Source organism: Aptenodytes forsteri, unplaced genomic scaffold, assembly GCF_000699145.1.
Source record: "Aptenodytes forsteri isolate BGI_AS27 unplaced genomic scaffold, ASM69914v1 Scaffold396, whole genome shotgun sequence".
NCBI classification, from domain to species: Eukaryota; Metazoa; Chordata; class Aves; order Sphenisciformes; family Spheniscidae; genus Aptenodytes; species Aptenodytes forsteri.
Window position 1 is genome coordinate 757,541 of NW_008794215.1, and position 25,083 is coordinate 782,623.

Genomic DNA, 25,083 nt, shown 5'->3' on the forward strand with positions numbered 1-25,083 from the left:
ATTTCATGGTCACTGCAGCCCAGGCTGCCCTTAGGCTTCACATTCCCCACCAGCCCCTCCTTGTTGGTGAGAACAAGGTCCAGCATAACACCTCTCCTCATTGGCTCCTTTACCACTTGGAGAAGGAAGTTATCGACGATCATTCTCAAAGGGAGTCTCAGCCTATTTCAGTGAGCTCAGGTAGCCTCTGCCCATGTTAACAGGGCGGCTTAAGAAGTCCAGGAGAGTGCTACTACAAACACAATGTGCATTTTTTATGTGAACAAACCAACATTATTCTGATAGATATTTCTCTGGCCCAGATGCACTGAATGATTGAAAGGACAGAGAGTCAGCCAGCAGTTTCAGAAAAAACCCTGTCCTTGTCACAGTTGTTTTGGTTGTTTCTTTTTTCTTTTTTGTTCTTTTTGCAAGTAGAAAAAAGTGGCAGCCTTGATTTTCCTAGCCTTGAAGTGAAGCTAGTGTGATAGTTTATCATGTTAAGACAGATCATGATTTTTCATTTCTCTGGCCCTTCTGGCCCCAAATATACAGACCCACTTCATGCTCCCAAAACTTCCAGACATAACCTGAAGACTTGTTCTCCAAATATCAGCAAGCTGTCCCTGTTTAACCATTTGGATTTCTCATGTATGATATCCTAGAGCCTTCTCCAACACTTGGGCCAATGCGTTTGTATCATGGAGGAAGGAAGGAAGGAGTACACCGTGCCTGCAAGAGCTTTTGACAGTTACTCAAGAAGTTCAGCAGCAGGGACTCTTGAAATACAATAGATGGGTAAGACAGAGTGAGAGGCAGAATAGTGGCTATAGGCATTCTCTTTTTTTGAGTAGTCAGTGATATTTTTATAATTCTCTGATCATTTAAATGATCGCATGAGCTGAGCAGTTATTTAATATATACATGACCTGTTTTGATAGTTAATTTCCAGACACACATTTCACAAATTTTAACTGATTTTTTTCTTCATTTTACATAAGTTTGCTTAAGATAATTAAGTTTTGGGTAGTGTAGGACAATATTCTGACAGAAGAGAATTTTTTTTTCCTCTTACATTTTGCATCTAGTAAAGTGAGTATTAGACACTTTTCTTTTGTACAGGATAAAATTCTTTCTGCAGCAGTGGTTGGTAGAGGAAGCTGAACACAGATGAACAGTGTTTGCTCAATTCTAAGTAGGCGCTATAGGAGAACCTTTTCAAACATAGATCAAATGTATGATGTTTATCTTTTTCTTTAACTATCATGCCATATCTTTAAAAAGGGGGCAGAGGAGATAGGTCTCATAGTTTCCAATCACTGAAGAAGCCTAATTTTGACCTTCCTAATGCCATTTATGGAAGGAAAAGATTAAAACTCCTTGTGAACTAGGATAATTTCCTCCCAGGTCTACATGTTAGTTAGGAGACATGAAGGTCACTAATTTCTGGCAGCATGAAGCACCTACCACATGTGGGCATAACCCCAAAATCTTTTTCTGTCTTCTGTGCTTGTAGAAGAGGAAGAAAAAGCAAATCTTCACTGATATGACCTCAATTGTTGTCTCTTTCTCTAGTCTCATCTGGCAAGGAGAAGTGGATCTGGTCTGACTGCAGCTTCCACCACAGCCTCTGAGGGCAGGGGGGACACTGACTACGCTGGCATGAGAAGGTACAGTGGGACACTGCGGCCCAGCTACCTTGGAAAACCAGAGTGGTTTTTCATATCCAAAGAAGATGAGGTTAGCCTGTTTGCCTAATACTAGTTTTGGGATTTTTTTTGTGACTGTGCCAAGAATCACACAACATTCTGCAGTATTTTGAATCTTGCCTGAGGGCACTGATTAATGGCTGGAGATGCTGGTTCATCTTGTGTGTTCAGCTGTATTGTCTGGACTTGTTCCTCCATGGAATGAAAACACTTTACTGAGAACTGCTGGAAACACCAACTTTCATCCTCAGATAGGTCATTCTTGGCCTGTTTGAATTCTTGTCATCTGCAAGGACAAGACCAGCTGCCAATATGCTCTTTGAAGTAGTAAAACTTCTTCATAACCTTGTAAGTCTGCTCAAGAAAGCCTAGAAAGTGACAATATTCAGATAATTATTTTCCCAATTCTGGAGATAGTGGTCAAGGCAGGAAGAGAGGCGAATTTCTGCCTGGAAAATGTTGTTTGTCCCCCTTCCCTCCCCTTTCCTAATGTCCTCAGATGACAGCAAACCAGGTATTGATAAAACAATCAGGGTCAACACCAATAACAACAGGGCACTGTATTAAGAGTTCATATCAAATTCTGTCCCTACATCTGTCTAAATACCAGGGGTGAGCTTATTGTGCCTCTCCTCCTAAATAAAAAAAATTTGTGATAAAGTTAATTTGAATCTGAATTTTGGTTTTTGTCACTTGGACAAACCTTCCCTAGCCTGCAGTGGCGTGTTGTTTGAATTGAGAATTGAAGACAGATAACAAGGTTTAGTCTTCTGTTGTTAATGCAGCAATTAAAAAAACATGGTTTTCCCAAAAGCTGGCACAAAATACCTATAAGGTAGTATTGAAAATAGACAGAAATATAGGAGTGGTAACTAACTATGAAATTAGCAAAAGAAGACAATAACTGTAAATAAAATGTACAATGTTATTTTTTTGAGCACTCTGCTAAGCAAAGTGGGGAGGTTGAAGAAGCTGCGTTTAGCTGAAAGTCAGGAGAAGCAGCTACGTCCTGCTGCCGGGCTGCAGCCCCCTCTTCCCTTACATCCCACCACGCCATACCATCACCTGTGCCTCCCACAAGCACAGCTCCTACTTTGGCAAAGTGGGAAAATAGATTTTACTGTCCCCAAACTACTCTACTCACCAATTACCACCCAATTTTGAGGATCCTGGTTGCCTGGGAAACATAACCGGGTGTTGCTGTGGAAACTCGCCTTCACTGACCAGTGGGTTTCCCTGCCACCGGGCGAGGAGATGGGGACTCTCCGCAACCATCTGTGCTAGCAGGTGACAGGAGATGGCTTTGCCACCAGCGCTGTCAATAAAGTTGCAAAACAGTGTTAATAGCTTTTACTTTCACTTATTTAAGCCTTCTCTGCCGTTGACTTTTGGAGGGAAAAAAAATGAGGATAATCCATTTAGGTAATAGATTAGAAGAACAAATCAGAGTAGGAGGAGGCATTTGTTTATTTATTTGCTTCAGAAAAGTTTCTAAGACTTTTTGTGCACAGATTACTTGGAAAAAATAAACTTGAAAGCCTCACAAAATGTACAATTTCACATTGCATTAATGTAAGCTTTTTGAAGTTAATATAGCCATTCCTTTGCTATTAATGTTCCTGTGTACTCAGTTGGCTTAAACTGTTCATCTCATAATGAACATATGCTGTCAGTAAAAGCAATAGCTGTTGTAGCATGCATTAACTCCTTGTTTCCAAGACTCACACCAAGTAGAAATGGCATTGACTGTGTTTAACCCTGGTTCCATATTTTGGAGCAAAGGGTTGAGAGATATCTGAAACAGAATGCTATAAATTCCTCAATGGTCTCTGCTGGCTTTGGAAACAGAGGGAGAATAGTGCAGCAGCTAATTTTCCTTTCTCTTTTAAGTAACAAATTGAAAAAAACTTATTAGAGCTCATCTTGACATCAAGGAAATAATAATAATAATAATAATAATAAAATGATTTTTCAAACATTAATGGTGTACCACTTTATTCTCTGTTGGCAAGGTGGTCACATGGTGATGTGAGAGCTGAGGAGACATAAGGCAATTTATAGGGTGGTGGGACACTAATGAAGATTTTAGGAGGCGATGCAACCTACTGACAAGAGCGCTATGGCTAAATCATGTTTAAGACAAAATAGTCTGTCTAATCTATCACTGCCGTGGTTTGCTGCAGTAGAAAGGGATGAAATCTCCTCTGTAGTCCATTGATTCTACTGCAGATGCTACAGTGAAGGAAACCAAGTTTAAGCTGGTTTAGCAGTATCTCTTGATCAATTTACTTTAGCAGATACCGGTGGTGGTTTTTTTTTGTTCTTCCACAGTACTTAAAAATACATGTATTTTAAAAATCTGTAGTAGTTCTGGTTTGTGTGCCTATGTTCACTGAAGGCAATAATAGAGTAAAAATGCAGAATAACTTGAATAATTGCTCTGTTTTTTACATTTTTAGGGCTTCCAAAGTATTCTGTGCTTGAGCTTACTCAAAGAGAGAAATTTTGGCAAGTCAGGGAAAATCTGTCTCTCTCTTCCCCTCCCTTTTTTTTTAATTGGAAAAAGTACTTTTCTTCTCACTGTAATAAATTGTCACATATTTGATATTCAAGTGAGGAAAGGAAAAAAAAAGGTTGATCTTTGCTACTGGAAAGGTGACGTATAAGTATCCCCTGTTTTAAAATGCACCCGTGTCCAATTTATAAACAGCCAGTGCTCTGGAGGCATCTCGTAAGTGACTTTACGGAGGTAGGGAATACTATGTTATCCGAGGCTCACAGGAAACCCTGCCTTATCTGTAACTAATGTAAATCAGAGAAGCTCTGATGAAATCTATGGAGCTACATCAATTTACACAGGCTGAAAATCGTGCTCAACTGTTCCCAGACAAACAAAGGCATGCAATTCCCCATTTGCCTCCACAAAGGCAGATGCTCTACCTCCTTACCTGCTCCATTTGCTTTAATGAGGTGTTCACAGCAAAGCGTAAATGGTACCATTTAGATGTCAACATTAAGCATGGCGATGTTTTAAGAGTAGCACTTAAGGAAATTAAATGCGTAATCTGAGCTAATGTGAATGGTGTATGACTGTTGTTAAATAAAGTTAAAACGGACAAAGTAAAATTCTCTCAAGTGCCTCTAACAAAGGTGTGTAGTAAATTGTGTGAGTTACAGCATACTCTTGGTACGCTGGAAATGTATCCATTCAGATTTTTAACAAGACAACAGATGATCAAGAAGACTATGTCTGTGCCATGGCCTTAGCTGTTACACTAGTATTTGATATGCAAAATGCTAAAGGTGTGGAAATACTGTGTATTATGGAAATGCAGCTTTTGGGGAGGGACTGTGGCTGTACTCTGTGTGCAAGGAGACAGGGAGGTGCTCTGTTTTGTGCCTGTTTCATTCCTTCTGTCCCCACACGTTGCAAATGTAAGTAGCAGAGACATGACTTGGTAGATTTACCCCAGTAATGTATGCGGCATCGTTGACTGCGCTGGAATTATTCTAGATTTACTTCTGTGTGAAACCAGAATTGGGACTAGCTAATTTAGCTTAGCATGCTGATATGAAATGCAAAGTGAAAATGTCATCATTTGTGTTTCTTCTTGTACCGAAAAACCGCTGGAGGCCTTGTAGGGATGGAAATGTTAGTAACAGCATAGCATTGCGTGTATATATATATATATATTATTTTCAATATATTGGTTTTAAATCTGTTTTTAGGAACTGATAAGGCATACCTCTGGTTACTGGCTAATCATGTTTATGAGGTCCAACTTCTGATTTTTTGTGTGTATGTATATTAACCTGAGGACAAAGTCAGAGCCTTTGCTAGACTCAACAAAGCCCTACATTCACAGGGAAAACATTATCACAGATAAAAAAAAGTATCTGATTTAAAATCATTTTCAGACCTTTCTACCACCCTTAGGTTAAAAAAAAAAAAAGAAAAAACAAAGAAATAGCCACATCATTCCAACAACCTAATTTCAATAGTATCGTAATAAAAGGACAAAGGTTATAGATTAAAGTATTGTAATGGAAATGCAAAATCTATATCTGCTCATAGGTATAGGACTGTATTTTTAAAGATATTACTACTTGTAATGATTATAATTTGAGCCTAGTGTCACTAATAAGAAAAGAGTTCTTTTTCATTCTGATTCAAGAGCTAGTATTTACAAGTATGCATGTATGTAAGTATAAATAAACAGCTAACAACTGCACTGAGAATATCTGCGTGGAGTTCTGGGTCAGCCGTAGTACTGTTTGTCTAATGCTTTTATCAAGACACCTGTTACAATTTAATTTTTTTCCTTTTTTAGTAGGGGGCAAGTAATAGACTCAGGATGTGGCTAGAATAGGAAAATAGGAATATTATTTTCCTGGTTTCTGCCAATATGTTAAAATGCATCAAATTTATTATTCATAAAATGCCAAAAGTATCCACAATGCTTTGCCTAAAATCACAGAGAATAATGCGGCTCAGACTGGCATCCAGAGTCCTCCATCCTAAATAAACAATCCTGTTATACATGGTGAGAGACCCCAAAGTGGCTTCTGCATCAGTAAGTGCAGAAGCTTAATCTCCCCCTCCACAGAGAGTAGATAGAATAATTTCCTATAACTTGAACGTGAGCAGTTCTCTTCCTTATGCCTACTGTCCCACAAAGTCAGAGGCAAAAATGCATGGAGGAGGCTGTCACAAATACCAGATGTATTAAACTTTTGTCTGCAGTATTTTACGTGTGGTTATTTAAAGGGAGATAACTAATAGTGGCTTCCCACAGTGTCTTGCATCTCTCACTCCTCCCATCCCATTAAGATTGTTTCACATACGGTTGAGGATCCATGCAAAAATAACTGACGTTCCCTCTACCTAATGTGATAGTACATAAGATGGAGAAAAAATTCATTTAACTTCTGTCATTTCCTAACAAAATACCTAACAAGCAGATCGCAGTGCCAAGGCAATGCTGTAGGACTCTCACCAGAGCAGACCAGTGACAAAGAAACACCTGAAGGACGCCAGAGCTTTGCGTTCCGGGGATCTGCTCTGTATTGCGCATCAGGCGACAGATCTGGGGGACATGAGAACATGCCTTGGTGGGAGGGCTCTTCTCGTCTTCACCTGGGAACGCAAATGCTTGCAATCCTGCTCTATCGACTGTCAGCTATCTTGCTGCCAGTTGGAGGACAGTGGAGAGAAGAGCAGCCTTGGGCCTTCCAGGTTGTTTTCATGCGTAGGAGTAGAGCCCTGACTCCTGCGGTGTTGTGATGTCTTGTAGTCATTCCTGGTTCTCTGCCCTGAATCTCCCTCACTGAGGTAACGAGTTTGAGAGCAGAGGTATATAAACTATGGTGTTTGGGTACCATTAGTGGCACACAGGCTGCTTCAGAGCCGTACATCTGTTCTGCCTGTAGAGGCAATTGGTCCTCCTGAGCATGCACAGGACACCGGAACTGCTGCTGGCAGTGGCTCCCAAAGTAGCTCAGCTAGGGAACACCTGACCTGGCGCACAATGGAGGTACACAACATCTGCAGGTCTTCATCCACCTTTGTTCTTGTGCTCTCAAGTCTCCTCTGCCACTAGCAGGATCCCTTACTCTGAAGTGCTGCCTTTGCAAAGCAGCTCCTCATTTGTCCTGATTTGTTTGGAGAGGGAAGGTGGGCAGAGCCCCTCCAGCTTCCCGCTCCTGGAGGCCAAGGTGGAGGAATGGCGGTGAGCAAGGAGCAGGAAGGTGAGAGGGAGAAAGGGGCTGTTTCTCTTCCTGGCTACAGAACTGGTTTGCCTGTGTGGAACTGCTTTGCCAGTGACAAGAAAGGAGCCTTGACTTAGAGACTGAAGGTGGAAACCATAAATCAGGCTTATATAACCTTTTCCTGGGAATGAGCCGTTTCGGAGTAAGAGGCTGCTGTAAATGGATGTGTGTTGATGGCAGGGTGCGATGCCCAGACGAGGCATACGCTGTGCTGATGTTCAGGCGATGTTCATTTTAGCCTGTCTTTACTGGCCTCTCGTGAGCCAATCAAGCTACTTTATGAGCCACAGCTCCTCTGCCCTCCTAAATGTACCTTGGGATAAATACATTCTGGAGATCACAGAAAGTCACAAATTTGTGTGGTAGCAGCTGGATTTGTCTTCCTCGTTTTCATGCATTTCATGATTTTCAAAGCTAAGCAGATTTGGGCCTCATTAATGCTTGAATGCATAAAAAAAAGGATATTGCTTGTAGTACAAGCTGCAGCAAGCTATTTTCTACAATATATCAGTATGTATATCTTTGTAATCTTTAGAGAACAGTGTTTTGTATAGTGATATTTAATTTGAAAATATATACAACTCTTCAGACTGCCTCACACAGAGGGCCTGGTCCTTCAAACAAAACTATTAATGAGAGGTTTCCAAAGAGCTAGCATTTCTTCTGGGTTTACGTAAGGGAAAGGGAGATGTTTTGGCGTTTTTGTTCACAAATGCGGTTCACACTGCATGAGTTCAAACTCCTTCAGAGCAAGAGGAACGTGTTGTGTTCTTTTACCATTTCTTCCCACAAAGGAACCTCAGGTTGGAGGATTTCTCACGTCAGTGCAGAAGACACAAATCTGAGTGTGTGCACGTGTGCGTGTGTGCACATGTTTTAAAGGAAAGCTGGATTTTTCCGTAGAAACTCCTGTAGTAAGCCAGCGCTGCGCTCTGTGCCCTGCTTGGCCTCATCCTTCTGTGCAATCACAGAATTCAGAGACGGAAAACAACTTGCACATCATTTTTGGTGTGTCGTTCTGTTCTTTGCACTGTACTGCTCAGGTTTTCCAATTTGTTTTTAAACAGCTTGTGGATATGGCTTCTCCTTCTTCCCTTGGGATACTATTCCACAATCTAATGGTTCTCAAAATTAGAATTTTTCCTCCATCCCAGGTGTAAGACTTTGTTTATAAAGCACTGACTTCACACAGTAATGTGCATGGTGCAGATATTTCACATGGGGACATTTATGTGAAGTGCTTCCATTGAAAAATGGGGATAAAACCAAAAAACCTTATTAAGTGAATTTACAATATATGATGTGTAAACATGCTTTTGATTTGCAATTTCACTACAAAATTAGTGACACATACAACTGTAATACTGTAATGCCGCATAAAAATTAATTACCAAGAATTGTATTCTTCCAAAGCTTAGGATCACAGCAAATTAATTAAAATTCTTCATACAAAAGAAGGAATTTCATAATAAGTTTTTACAAAATATATGTATAGTACATTTCAACCTTTTAAAATTTGTGACTGCACCATGGGCTTTTTTTCTTTTTCTGCATTTTTAATAAGGCAGCAATTGAGATCTATCAAGTCCATAGCATATATCACTGTTTTTATTCAAGAATTCTCGTGAAAATAAAGCACTTCCTTTATTCACAAAAATCATAATTGCAACATACATAAAACCTGTCAAAGCTCCAATTTCCAATATTCTAATGAATATCAAAAGAGTCCAGCATTTCTGACTTTGACAAATTGCAAATGAGGTTTTATTCATTAAGAGGGCTGCTAATGTTTATTTAAATGCAATTTACTGTTGCATTATTGATTAGCTACTGCAAAATTATCTTACAAGGAGCACGTGTAGCAAGAAGATTTCAGGTTGAGAAAGGATTTATCTAGGGAAGGCCTGTAGGCTTGATTTAGGCCCCAGGACATGAGAGTTTTAATTTATCTGGAAAGAAAGGCCTGGTGGAAGGTTTGCTTTGTTTGCATTTAGACAGCAGATGAAAGGGGTTTTGATGTTGAGCTGGGAGAAAATGGCTGCCACTCTTGTTATTCACAGGGAGAATTGAGCAAAAGAAAAAATCTATTATAGGGGGCAAGATAAAAAAGTCTCCCCCCCCAGTCATTTTCAGCATCAGGCTATATGTAGCTTGTTATTCTCCGAAGGAGAAATAATAAAGAAAATGTTGCTTGTTATCTAAAATCTCTTTTAAAAAATCCATATTGCATTTATTACTCAGCCCTCACTTCTTTCAGTGCCATAAAACTCAAGCGAGGTTGCTGTATCTGACCTGAGAGTACGAATTAATTCTGGGCCTATATTTTTTAACGAAACCCAAATGTATAATGTTTTCAGTGTTTCCTACCATAAACAGACACGTTCTGGCAATGTCTCATGGAACTAATTGTTAACAGTTCGAAGTGCCGGAGAGTGATACAGAGCCTCTTTGGCTTCCACCTTAAGGAGGGAGGCATCTGCAGTACTTATTTGTATTAGCACCAGTTTTGTCGACAAGAATCAATTAGTCATTTAAACCACGAGCGTGAATCCTATCCTTCCTGAGGAGTACTGCTGCAAGATTAAATAGGACCCATGTGAATGCATAGCAGTGATAGAGATTTAAGAAATTAAGGGTAGTCACCCCATCGATCTAACGAACAGAAGCCTGTGAACATAAACAATGCCACTGGATCAGGTGGATCCCGTGAGTGGGCAGCTTCTAGTCCTGGAATAAATTATTTTAAATTTCCACCTTGGAGAAAATGTGTTCAACGGAGCAACGTGCTGCTTCAGAAGGCATAGTTCAAGTACACAGTATCAGGACCTGAATGTCCTTTTCTGGACTCATTACAACCTGACAGAGCTTTTCATTTCAAATGACAATCAGGAAAACTTGGAATGCTCTCAGCCAATTGCAGGGAGGAAGAATGATCTTACTGAAATTAAATCTGAAACTCAAATATTACACCAAGACCTTTCAACTTGCTCATTATTCCATTAAACCAACTGTAAAGGCACCATTCTTCATCTGAAATGAGTTTAGAAAAACTTTCATTGTGTGACTTCGTCCACAAATGAGGGTGACAGGAGCAGAATGATATTTTCCTTCGGGGTTTATACCTTTAGTGACTCTGATGATGATGACTAAGTATCAGTTCTGACAAGCTGAAGGTTAATTACTTTCTCTGTGTTTCAGGTCTGTCAGGGTGGAATATCAGCATCGATTTATTTACCAAAAGTCAGAAGTATTTGGTATTTACTTTGGGCATAGAGAACAGTTGTTCTAAAGACCCATTATCTGTCTTCTGCTGGCCCGCAAATGCTTCTCTGCTTCCCATTTCTGCCTCATTTAAATTTCCCTCCTTTCCTCAACTTTCAAGGAGTCTCTTGGTATTTTTCCTCTTTACCTTTGGTTCTTGGCAAACAGTAAAATACTTCACATCACATCAGTGAAGATCATGAGCTATTTGAAGGTTGGGACAGAAAGCAAAGTAGATGGTGTAATTTTTAGATGGATGAATGCATGCATAGTGGCCCATTAGAAAATGCAGAAAACCTTAAATCACGTTGTTAATGAAAAATTCTTCTTAAAAAATCAGTTAGGTGACAAAAGCCTTTCCCTGTGAATGTGACATATTTGGAATATTAACTTCAAATGGTGAGGAAAAGAGATTAGGTGGTGCTGCTGCTGCAAAAAGGAAAGTCTGAAATGCTGCAAGTGAAGCATTGCTTAGTAAACTAGGTCTGGCCTTCTCAGGCTTTTCTAATTTCTTATTATTTTGCAGACCACAATTAAAATGGAAACAAAAAGTTATGGGAAAAGGTGTCTACTTATATCACATACCTTTACAGACCTCTGGAGCCTTCCCTAGCAGCAGTGCTCACACCTTCTTTCTGACCCTGTCTTTCACGTGTCCCCAGATCCCTCTGTCTCCCCTCTTTTGCCAACATTTAGGTTCCTTCTCACTCTTCTGTGGTTCTTCTTTCTACTCTTCTCAGAGATCCTCTCTCTCCCTGATACGTGTGTTTAGTTTGGCTTTATTTGAGTGCAGTTAATTAAGCCTGGATTTCATCTGGGTCCCACTGCAAACAGACATCTGAATTCCACTACCATCATATGACTACAGCCACTTAAATATGGATGCAGTGTCCCATTTCCTCTTGTAGTCACTATTATCCTGTTCTTGTTTGTTTACTCAGAGTATATATTGAGCTGCTCTTTTGTTTCCAGAAAAAAATTCCTTTGCATGCATTATCTATCCATAAATCCTCTTCTTTGCTGTGTAGAAGCCTACAGCTGCATTTGGAGTCAAGTTACGCTGAGATCCCTGGTCAAAACATGCATACTTCAATAGAAACATCACTCATTGGGAATTTGCTGTGATGTTGTCTGCGACAAACATTTAGGGCCTTTTTTGTTTTCTGTATGTCTGACTTTATTTTAGAATCCAAATTTCCAGTTAGTTACTTGTACATTTAATCCATTAATAATACTGAAAAATGCCTTCTATCCAACTATGAGGTCATAAATTTTTTTATTCTTTTCTTTGTCATTCTCAGTACCCCCAACCTTTAACAGGAATGTTCTATTGCTTTAAAAGGTTGATGATTATCCCAGTATCTACTCAAGTCCAGGGCTTGATAACAAATCTTGTTTCTTAACTTTTTTCCCCAGCATCTTTGTTCCAAAGACAAAGGAGAACTTCTCCAATGTCATTTTCTGAGCCAAAAGGAGTGTCAAAAAACCCAACATTCTGTATAAAATCAAGAAGAAGCTTGACATCTGTATAAGACCTTGGGGAAAAATGCTACTTGTGTATGTTGAGACTCAGTGCTTTGTTCTACTTTGAGTAATTTACCTTGAGGATTTGACATAATAGGCGTATAAAAACTTGGTAGAAGGAATATAAACAGAAGAACTCTACAATACAAGGGTACAGAAATGTAGGAAAAACAATTGTACTGGTGGAGCATTGGTCCTGTGCATAAAGGACAGCTTAGAGTCAGATCAGATAAATAAGCCAACTGCTATCACCATCTAATGCAGGATACCGATGCTAGGCCTACAGAGGAAAAGTATAGCATTAAGACTATACTATCAAGTGCCTGTTCTGGATTTACTCTTAGGTGTGAAGGGGGCCAGAGAGGCTCTGAGAGTAAAGACATGAACTCTGGTACTGTTTATTTTCAAAAAGACAGATTATGTAGAAATGATGAAGTTTATTAAAAAGAAATTTAAGAGGGAGTCAAATGGTAAAACACTGCTAAAATGCTTGTGAAGAGCACAGAGATAGTTTAAAGATACTGTCATGGATTCAGCAAATATATGCTAACTATCACAACAGACTGTGGAAAGACAAGTTCCTTTCCCCCCCCGACTGGCGTGTTTTAAGCAGTAGAAAATTAACAATGAGATGAAGGACATTACTAAATGTAAGAATTCTGATTTCCAAATTGAAGTTCTCTTCAAGTGAGGAAAATAGAAAAAAAAAAGAAAAAAAGAAAAAAGCTTTGGCAAGTAGGTGTTAAACACAATAAGGCAAGCCAAAAAGGGTTCTGAAGAGCAGGTTGTTAAAGGCGTAAGAACTAAAAATGAATTCTCTTCAAACACATCAGAGGCAAGACTTGTGAGATAGTCTGTAGGGCCAGTAGATGCTGGATATAGTAAAGGAAAGCTCAAAGGAAATAAAGCCATGTAGAGAAGCAAAATGAATTCTGTGCTTCTTTGTTCACTGGGAAGGGGGGAAGGAGGAAAGGTATACCAAAAACTTTGTTTACAGGAGAAATGAAAGTGGCAACATGACTTTTAAAGAACAGAGTTATCTCTCTCAAATCTATTCCAGTTTCTCAAAGGAATCACTGGATTTGCAGGCAAAGCTGATCTGATGGAAACAGTCTGCATAGAAGTCTCCAAGTGCTTCATCAAAGGCTTCTAAAACCCCCAGCCTATCATGCTCTAATGGCCAGATAATCATACATGAAAGTCCAAAGGTAGTCATCTACCTCTGTAATGAGGCACCTGAATAAATAATTTGCTTTTTAAATTTTTTTTTTAATTTTTTTATTTTATTGGTGCATCTCTTGCAGCTCATTTCACTGGGAGGAGAACGTGGTCTTGCCTCTGTAGAAAGTATGGCTGGTGTTATTTAGGAGTCCAGCATTAGGCATACAAGACTGGCATGTTTGCCACTTGATGTCCTTACAGGGACACACTTTGACACATTTGACTATAGCCAGCTGTGCTAATTGCAGAAAATAAAATATCCCTTTTGCCATATATGTATGGAGGTGGGGAATAAACCACTTAGTTCTATCTTTACACTTCACCTGATTTGGTGGGTGGAAGAGTAGATTACCACTGAATTTAAATATTGTTTATCAGCATTCATTTGTTAATTGTAGTGAAGCTCTAGACAAGAAATCTCAACTTCATTGTACTAGCCATTCTATAAGAACTCATAGTAAAGGCACAAACACTGTGGATGTAGGAACAAAGACAGAGAAATTCGTAATATACAGGTACAAAGACTGGATGAAATAATCATGAGATCTAAGAAAAGAATACTATTCCCTGCTATTAACCGTAGCAGCACTTAGAACAATGACAACATCAACAAAAATCCTGGCTGGCCTGGCAACATCCAGTGTGCCAGACTCCCCCATGATCAACACCTCAGGTATTCTTCCTTAACATTTCTGTTATTGAGAAGGTTTTACTATTCTGAGGCAAGAGAAAGCAAATGTCATTGTACAATCTGATTTCTCAGTTTCATTTTCCACTTTTTGCCTGAAAAATGCAATCATTTTATCACAATAACAAATTAGCCCCCGAAGATGTTAGGTTGACCTGAAAGCTTTCTCATTTGATACTGCTGCTCTCATTTTGGAAATAGTCTTAAAAAACCCCAACATTTGAAGTTATGCCTGTTTATTAATAGAATCTAGAAACTGCAGAGCCTGTATATTTTCAAGTTTTATAAAAAGCCTTTCTATAAAGCCATTCACACAACCAGTTATTTGGGTTGAAAAGCACTCTACATGAAAACACTGGCTTTAATGTCAAGGCTAGGAATAGCAAAGATTTGCTAGGTTCTCTGTTTCAAATTCTGGTGTAAATTTGGTGACTTCATTGAAATTATACTGGGGATCACTCCAGGCTCTCCTAGGCAGCGGACACTCTATAAATTTAATGTTATAGCAAAGCAAATTCTATGTCAGAAGGAGCATCATCTCAGCAAGGCCATCTCTCTTTTTTTATGGAGTCTTTTTTTTGCACGTGTGTAGCTCCTGTAAGATTTGCCTGAGCCTGCCTATAAAAATAGTGGGTTTTGGTGTTTTTTTAAATTTTATTTAGAAATTAAGGAACAAACACAATTCCTATAGCTTGTTGCAACAGTGGCTGGGAAGTGAGAGATGTGCTTTGGTGTGCTGTCAGGTAGGCAGGTACAACCATGTGCATGTTAACAAATGCAGTGAAGCTTGCTGGCTCTTCAGGAGTTTCTAAGTACCTGTCTGAAAGATGCTGAGGGCAAAATAAAGGAACTGTAAATTGTAGCTGTAAAACTATTTCATTGGTGATTGTTTTGTATTCTTCCATTTTTGCTTTTCGATTTCAAGGTGTTAATTTTACATGTCCTGGGTATCTTCTTAAGAAACACAGGGATTCTTGCCAAAGAGCTGAATCATTGGTATTTTGCCAGAAAGACCTCTGCCTGCCCCCAGGATTGACACTGTCCCTCCTGTCTTTGCAGAACTAATTACTTGGAGGAATTAAATTACAGTAACAAATCGGCACCTCATCGTGATTGGAATCCGTTTGAAGTAGGCCTTTTTGTGACTCATTGTATTTTATAATTCCTTTTAAAATGGCCTATTGAGAAAATCTCAGTAAGATTCATGCTGGTGGGACAAAGTCTGTGGCACACTACCATTTTGTTTTAAATTGCTCTGAAGAATGGTTACTCTACTTGAAAACAGACTCTAAAAACAGCCCAGAAGGGGGATGATGGCTCAGTTTTTATTGATTCAGTCTTGTCATCATGCTCAAGTATAAAGATGACTTTTCAACTTGCAAGCCTTGCGGACCCCCCCCAAGCATCTGAAAGTCAACCTGGCCTCTCTCTTTTGTGGAGACTGTTAAAAAGCCTGGCCTGATTTTGCCTCTGCAGCTCCATTGACTGAGTACATCTCTGATAGAAGGGTAGGATTGTAAGGTAACTGCTCCCATGACCCTGCCTTTTTGTCTATCTCTTTGCCTCTAGGAGATTCAAAGACATTTTTTCATAGATGGAACAAAGTTCTCAGGTGTTATTAAAAAACCCCACAAACAGTGATTCCATTGGAAAATGCCTATTGATCGAACCGAAAACTTCTCAGAGCAGTATGACAGTTTTGATTCTGCTTTCCCTCACAGAAAGTTTCCCAGGTTCAAGACAAAACCTGGTCAGAACAAGGAAAAGAATCTGACTCTACAGTTCACTGTTAATGGCATTTGTGTTAGATAAGCAAAGGGAATTGAATGTTGTCTCAGAACACTGCACTGCCTACAGCTCTATATGAAAAAGGAGGAATTACAGATCTAAACCCCCCACTTTTTAGCCTAACACAGTGTTAGTATCTCCAGTGTTAAATGATTCTATCTGCATCAAGGATCTGTTATTTTGGTAGCGATTTATCTATGATCAAAAAAGATAGGTATCAAATCAAGGGCTATCTCATCCTTGGCAAAATAAATATTTCACCTTCCACATACAAGGATGAAAGAGAGAAAATACAAAGGTTTATTGCATGAGGTAATCCAAAGCTCATCTGCCGCCGAGATATTGGTCTTACATCTTGCTACACGGTTATGTATTGTTACAAATGTCTGGAATAAATTTGTTCACTTTACCCACTTCAGTAAACACCTGTCAGACAGGGTCCCTTAATAAAAGGACTGTATTCTCCTACTCTGAATCCCCACATATTGTCATTTGCTCCCTGAATCATTCCACTGGAAACACTCTCCTGGAACAAGGAGATAATTCCAGGTTAACAAAAGTAGCCCTAACAAAGACATTAAATACAAAATGAGAGAGCAGAAATATAGTTCCTCAAAAACCTTACTATGGATTTATGGCTTACCAAGTTAAGGGAGTGTGATAGATACAGTGCAGTCTTGCTTTAGTAGTCGACAGAGAAATTTCCTAGGAAAACTGGAAGAGCTCCAATTCTGAAGACAATGTTTGGAAACTGGGTAATTCAAATGGTCGGTCAGAGCCTTGCACTGTGGTCAGATTCCTGGTTGAAATCTTCATCCTAATATTAACACTACATGTTCTTTCATAAATTATTTACCTTCCATGTGACTTAGTTCAGGCTCCATCCAAAACCCACAGCAGCCAAGTGGTCTGGGTTCCTCCTGTCTCTCATCGGATGTTATAGCTTTAATATATATAACTTTTCAGAAGTGAGATAAGTCTGAATTGTGTCTGAAACGCTTTCAGGTGGTAGGTTCTAGAGGTACTAATGCAAAAGATAATCATGGTTTCTAATCACGGGCTGATAGTAATGTTTATTCTCAGTTCATTTTAATACCTTTGTGCGACAGAAGAGTGGGAAACAGCACATAAACACTCTTTGTAGCAGGACTTAAGTTTGGAATTGTGAAGAGAGAGAAATAACAAAGCAAAATGTGTGGCTGAAGTTAGGAACACAAGCAGGAAATAGCACATTGACATAAAATTAGGAAATCTATGAGCTCAACAGCTGAAGAAAACAGCCCACTAAATGAGAAGAGAGGACCTGGAAAGCTGGAAAGAAGCTGGAAGATAAGCGTAGGTAGGACATTCAGCATAAAAGAAAAATGAAAATTTTCAGTTTCTGAAGCAATTAATTTCCAGGGAATTAAAATACAAAAGTGTAGATTTGTTATGTGGAAGCAGCATTCCAATACAGGAAAACCAAAGAAAAAAACCCACTGCCATGGCTTCCACATTGCATGGGAGGCTAAGGATGGGGGAAACATGTCAGGATTGCTTGAGATGGCATCTGGCAGAGCGTAGCTGCCACACTGTGGGGGATGCATGTTCCCTGCAGTCCAGATGGCCTGGCAGGGAGCTGCAGTGGCCAAGGCGGTGGCACCACTGCAAAAAGACTTGCAAGCACTGCCCAAAGAATTGCTACTTCTGCTCCCGTGGAGGTCAGGTCTCTCAGCTCCCAGTCTGTCTCCCTCACTTTAAAGTCCAAGCACCTCAGGTGAGAGGCCTCCCCCCAGGGTATAAATGTACCCTGTCCTGAATTTCATGAATAGGCATAAATATACGCGTACCATCTTACCCAAAGTTAAACTGTGACTGACTTCTACTGAACATGATAAAAAACACTTTTGGGAATAAACTGAAATAGATCGAGTAAAGCAGTAGAGGCAGCTTTATCAGAAGACTAGATCTCAGTGACCTTTTTGGTTTTTACCCATCTGCCATTAGTAATGAAAAGCAGAGGTATAATGAACATTGCTTTCTGCAACAAAAGTGTTAATTACTCCTCATCTCCCACAGAGGTAGCAAAATGCCATTGATAACTGGTTTGCAAATTCTATAAAATATACTCTTATCCAATTTTACTATCAAAAAGAATCAAATCATTATATGGTTTAAGTTATATATGGTTTTTTGATCACTCTGATTTTTCCTCCTAGGTACAGATGTATTGTTCTTACCTTAGCATGGCTGAAAACAACAATAAATAATAAGGTAGTTTTATCATGCCATTTAGTATGGAGATAAGAGAAATTGGTTTATTGCTAACATATTTTTGTAGTTAAGTACAAAAAATTGTCATCTAGAGTGCCTGATGATAAACTGGAAACTTCAATCTACAAAAAAATTATTAAATAGTAATTAATACAAAACTAGGAGATACATTTTGGAATTACAGTTATAAAGGAGATATTGTTTTTTAATTACTAGTTTCATTGAACTATATATATTAAGAGCATTACATTAAATAAAAAAAGTAAAAAGGGATCCTTAGCAGGAAGAAAAAAACCATCAATTTTGTAACTCTGCTTTTCCACTTGGAAGAGAAGACCAGTGAAAAGAATGAATGGAATGATGTACGTTATACTGCAAAATAGCAATCATTACTACATCAATTTTTTCAGAGTTTCTTGTTTTGTAAAACACAACTGACTAAATGTAGCTGCAATGTAAGAGATCTGTAGAAAAGCTTAGAGAAGATTTTGAAGTGGTTGCAAAGCAAGGAGAACTGATAATGCTTTCATACTAGATTAACAAATCTATTGTTTATTACCTCAATGATACGGCATGCTGTGAGGTGCCTATCCTCATGCAGTAATGATTAGCTAGTTGGCTAACTTCCAGCCAGCAGGGTTATTAACACTATATTGTGAAGCCTCAATGTAAGGTTGATTTTCTTGTACAGTATATTGCATGCAGAAAACTTGTATTAATCAATATAAATTATTCCCCAAACAATAAGACACAGTGGGGGCGAGCAGGAAAGGCTGGAAATGAGGTGTTAGTCCAAAAAAAGCAAAAAGAATAAAGAAGGTCACATGTTCTGTCTCTAATTAATGTTGAAGGAAAGTCTTTGAAAGGCAGAAGTGTAGTGGCTAAAACAGAAGACTGACAAACCAATGGTCTGTGCTTTGTTAAGAAGCAGGACTGGGATGTAACCTGAGGCAAATCAAGTTTTTCTTATTGTGCTTCAAGTTTTACCTGTAAAATAAGGATGACACCTCCCTCCTATTAAAGAATCATTGATATATTAGATGGTTGACTGAGAAAGCTTTATATTGGACAATAGGCGAATTGCAGAATTTAAGATATGATATTGAAATAATATGAACACATATAGATGAAGCCCAGAGTATAGATATCTTACTGATATTGTGGTTACCTTAGCTGGTTTTTATTTCCCTTATTTTTGAAGTAATATCCTCAGGCATGTACTTCCTCAACTGCTCACTGTGCCATAAATCTCAGTGCTAAGTAGTGTCAATGCAGTATCTGACACTACTAACTAGGTTAGGAATTGAATAAGAGCATACAGAGTTCAAACGGACTATTAGTGCTTATAGTCTGCCAACCTTTGGACCAACAGAAAATCGTTCTGCTTATTTGAACCCATGCTGTTTCTTCTGCTGTGGTTGTCTGTTGGAAATCAGAAAGAAGGAAGATTAGTCAGCTTGATGGGTCAAGTCAGAAGAACTGTGCATAGCTACTGACTTCATATTCACCTTTATGGACTATCAGGTATCCATTTCTGGCCTCAGCCAGCATGTCTGTAAGTTGGATGTGGTATATACCTCACAGGTGTGTTGTGGGTTGGATGTCTTAAGAGTGTTAGCTGGGTTAATGAAAAGTACTATGCAAAACATTACCTTGAATAGAGACAGAACCACTGACCAACGAGGTCCTGGCATCAGCTAGATTTCCACGTGGTTGGAAGACTCCTCAATATGCTTTGCTTTTGGTTTGTTTTTGTTTCTATACAGCCATGAGCTCTAAACTACTTCTGTGAGCTCTTAGCACTGTGCAGGAAAATTGAGACCACAGTGCTTACTGGTGGTGCCACTTGGGTTGGATTATGTGCTAGGGCCAGTTGAGGAAACCATTTCCACACATGCTTAGCACTAAGCATATGAATGGAATGTTTGACATCTATGTGACTACATAAATATTTTAAAATACTGAAGTAAAGCATGTGCTAACCCAGAGGCTTAAGCTTTCATTTCACTAAGCAGTTTGCACACACTGCAGCCTTAAACAGAACAGTAATTCTACCCTTGTTGGACAAAATATTTCAGTACATGCTTAACTTTAAGCTGGACACATAGACCCACTGCGATCCGTGGGACCACTTGTGCGCTTGTGCCTGAAGCCAAGCATATGCTTAATGAACTGTTAACGTCGGGCCTGACAATAAACAAGGCTGCTGGTATCCTGAAGGTCCGTCTGCTTCCCTGGTATCTAAACCTTGATGGAAGTGGTTTAAACTGACATGTTTTACTTCTCAGTTGGAGTGGACTGAGGGCATACAACATGGCCAGTTATAGCCAGTGTTACCATCTGTCTGGGTTTTCCTAGATGTTATCTTTTTTTCTATCTACCATTTTGGCCTGGATAGAAGATACTTAATTTTTGTAAATCCTAGGCAGAAGTATGGCAGCCCTAGGGTCAGCAGCTCAGTTAAGAAGCCATGACTCGGTGTCAACAAGTTGTAAGTTTGTATCTACAATTACTCAAAAACTATTTAAAAATAGTTTTAAATGATATAAAAGACACATGAAGGTGTCTTTTCAGAACTGCAACCTCTTTCACTCTGTATAGCCTTAATTGAATCAAAGTAAACTTTTTTTAAACCATGTTGTTTACAAGTTGTTGCAATACTTGTGTTTTGTTCCCTGTTTCCAACATTAAGGATATGAATGCTATGAAATACTTATATTTAAGCAAAAAAACCCTTAGAGAGAGTTTTTTTTCTGAAAATATGGAGGAACACCAGCAGTCAGAAAGCAGTCCTTGAAAATATAATTAGCTCTGCTGGTCAAATAACAAAGGCTTTGTTACTCTGCCACACAGCACATCTAGTAAGTGTTTACACATCCCTAAAGCTGAATTACTAGTGAAGCGAATAACTTTGAAAATACAGAGATTATTATAGTTTGCTTCCTTACACTTTTCACATCATGTAGATCACGAGGCTGGTGTATGAGGATGGATATAAGTGAAATAGTTTCCATGAATATACATTTTACTTTGTCATATGCATAAAATATATGGAATGAAATATCAGATATGAAAATTAAAAAAATGGAGAGGAAAATAATCAAAAGAAATATAATTGAGGGAATGAACAGAGAAGAAAAGAACAGAACTAGAAAAATGTAGAGAACAGAGATTTGAGAAAAGAAAATGGAATGATTAAAAACTAACCATAAAATAGTTATTAGAAACACATAAGATGAAGTCAAAGCTTAGCGTAAGGAATAAGTAGACACAATTTCTAAAATGTGACAGATAATAAGAGAAAAAAATTAAGAGAAAACCCAAAGGAAATTAAAAATAGAGATATGGTAAGAATCTAAATGAAAAGTTTAAAAATTTGTAAGTTAGCAAATACTTAGCTATTACCAATTATTTAAAATTGTTATCAATTTAAAGGATTATCAACAGAAGTTGTAAATTCTGAGGGAATATTCTGCCTTGTTTGATACTATAATAATGAAGGGCATATACTTAAGGTGATTATGTCTCTAATTAAATGGGATTATTCCTGAGTTAAACTTCAGTTCCTCTTGGTTAGCCCTGTGATACCCTACTTGCTTTATTCTACTCATAAGATGATAAAAAAGGAGAGGTCAGTAAAAATAAAATGGAAACATGTGGAACTAGTGAAGACTGCAAAAAAGTGTTAATGTCTAGATATTGAAAACAGCCAACTAATGGAAGAATTTACCATGGGAGCTAGCAGATTCTCCATCATTTGAAATGTTGCAATTGAATGGATGCCTTTCTGAGGTGCATCATTTATTCACAAATTATGTGTCTGATGAAGAAATTGTAAAGACTTTTTTTCTCTGTGGGAAGATTGGCAACCACAACTATTGTGAAGTGAAATATTCTGTTGCTGCTCTTTCAGAATAGCTTCTTGCGTTGACACGCTGTTGCAGTGATATCGTTTGTGTGTCAGGATAGAGTAACTATGTAGGCGAGAGCTCCTGTAAAATAGCTAAATCCCCAATGGCTATGCCTGTCTGTTTCTATTGCTAGGCAAAGCCTAGCTAGGTCGTCCCACATTTCATGTGGTAGCGAATGGGATCAGTGGTGCCTATCTCCAATAGCATGAGAAGAAACACCTCAATTATCTCCAACTGTATTTTTTAATCATTTTTATCTACTTGGAAATTGTTCAGATACCAAGAGAGGAACATAAAGCTTTTCTTGCCTCTGAAATGCCTAATCTGCAGATTGCTGGAAGTGAGAGTGGGAACATATTACTGCACGTTCTGTTCTTAATGCCTTTCCCATGTGTTTGTTACTGGACACTGGTGAACCTTTTATCTGAACCAGCACAGTAACTCTTATGTCCTTTGCTCTTACTTACCATGGTTTAGCTATCCCCAGCACAGCTAGTATTACTAGTACTTAATTCCTGCCTGATCGCCTGTAGATCAGTTTTGTTTCAGACACTTATTACATCTAACATCTAATTCCTCCATGCTTCAGATACCCTGAATAACACCTGGAAGTTCATTGCCTCCCTGCAAATCTTGGTAAAAATGAATTTAAAATGGCAATGAGATCCTGTTATCCTTGTATGCCTGTACTCCTCTCTCAAGAGCTTCTGGAGATGACAACTAAAGGCCTACCCTGTGCATTAAAATCTCTCCACATATCAAAATCTTTTCATTTATACAGGTGGTTTTACTAATGACTTAATTATAGTTTGTTGTTAGCTTCTGATACATCATCTTATTTGATTTTCCTGCCATGTTAAGAAGACGGCCCCACCTAAAATGTTAGGTATTCTTGACATTAGTTATAAAAGTAAAATTAAACAGATAAAACAAAGCTTTTCTCCACCCTCCTTCCCTAAATATCACAGCAAAACTGAACCCTGTATGAAACAGAAACCATAGAACTCTCTTCTGCCATGTCTCTTCTCTTGGAGATGGACAGGCTCTAATCTCTCCAGCAGGACAGCTTCTCCACATGCTTTTCTAAATGAAGAAGGATACGGATCCTTCTATCCATGTTTATAACGGTACATAAGGTAATATCTTAAATAGCTACATTTTACACCATTAGATCCTTCATAGAACAAGTACATTTTGGACAAGTGCAGAAAAACCAATGACAGAGAGGAAAAGACATATCCATATGGTGCCTCCTGAAATATGACTGATTCAATCACAACTCAGAAGGGTTGGTTTAATTATATTTTGTTGAATATTTTATTTATAAAATAGGTCTTTTGACCTTAGTTTATGCTAAGGAGGATGCCTGCAAATGAGGTGACTATGAGCTAGTGGCCCCTTTGCACTAGCGAGCCCAGAACTTAGGGATGTCTTGTTCCCTTACTCTCTTCCTGCTCTCCTAGTCCCTGTTTGTTTTTTTTTTAATAGAAATATTTATGTTCCTTCATCACCAGGTGCTACCATGACATCTCTGCTTTCTATTATGAGGCCGTTAGGTGAGTCTCAAGGTTTGTTTTCATTTTGGTTGAAAACTTGACTCTAGCTCTTTGATGGGTCCAAGCCTTGCCCCTTCCAGTGATGGCAGGCTCTCTGTTGGCACCAGAGCCAGAACACTTCCCCTTGATCTGAAAACACTTGGGATCAGGTCAGAGGTGCCAGAACACAGAGCAAAGAAGAAAAAAAATCCAAGAAAAGAACCCTGAGGTCCATGGGATCATCCAAAGGGAATGCAGGAAGAAGTAGAGAAAAAGAAATCAGCTGCTACCATGAATCAAGTGACCAGAAATCTGATGGGAGGTTGTGAATAATAGTTGGAAATCAGTGTTTATGAGAAAAGTTTATGGAATTGGAAGGGAAGACATGGAACAGATGCACATTTTCATCTATTTTTTTCTGTAGTAAAGTGTTGGTGCTGTTTATAGCTCATAATAATCAATGTACTCTTGGTGGAAGAGAATCAGGTCAGGAATGCTTAAGCAAACTGAACATACATAAGTCCATGGGCCCTGATAGGATGTACTCATGAATACAGAGGGACCTTGCTGAAGTTATTGCAAGGCCACTCTTGATTATCTTCCAATGATCATGGTGACTGGGAGAAGTGCCCGAGGACTGGAGGAAAGCAAATGTCGCTTCTATCTTCAAGAAGGGCAAGAGGGAAGACCCAGGAAACTACAGGCACGTGAGCCTCATGTCAATCCCTGGGGAGGTGACAGAACAAATCCTGGAAACCATCTCCAGGCAGATGAAGCACAAGGAAGTCATCAGGAGTAGTCAGCACTGATTCATGCAGAGGAAGTCATGCTTGACCAACCTGATAGCCTTCTACAGTGAAATGACTGGCTTAGTAGATGAAGGGAGGGCAGTGGATATTGTCTACCTGGACTTCAGTAAGGCCCTTGACACTGTCTCCCATAAGATCTTCATAGAGAAGCTGTTGATGTATGGGCTGGGTGAGCAGACAGTGAGGTGGGTTGAAAACTGTCTGAATGACTGGAACCAGAGGGTGATGATGAGTGGTGCAAAGTTTAGTTGGATGCCAGTGACTAGTGGTGTACCCCAGGGATCAGTACTGGGTCCAGTCCTGCTTAACATCTTCATTAATGGTCCGGATGATAGGGTAGAGTGCACCCTCAGCAAGTTTGCTGATGACACCAAACTGGCTGATAATAATCTTCCTGTGAGTTAGTATTAAAACAACAGTAACAACAGAGAGACATTTTGTTGCTGACTCAGTTTTGAGGAATATGTTTTGGTTTTGCATGTGACACCACTGAAGGTTTTTCAGTAAACTGGAGGAGGCAAGGGGAAAAGGAGAGTAGTTAAATGCGGCAGCATTATACAAAAGCTTAATTTTGGGCCCCACATATCAGAAGTTTCTCTTAATTTTAGAGTTTTGTTTTGTGTTGGATTCCAGCTC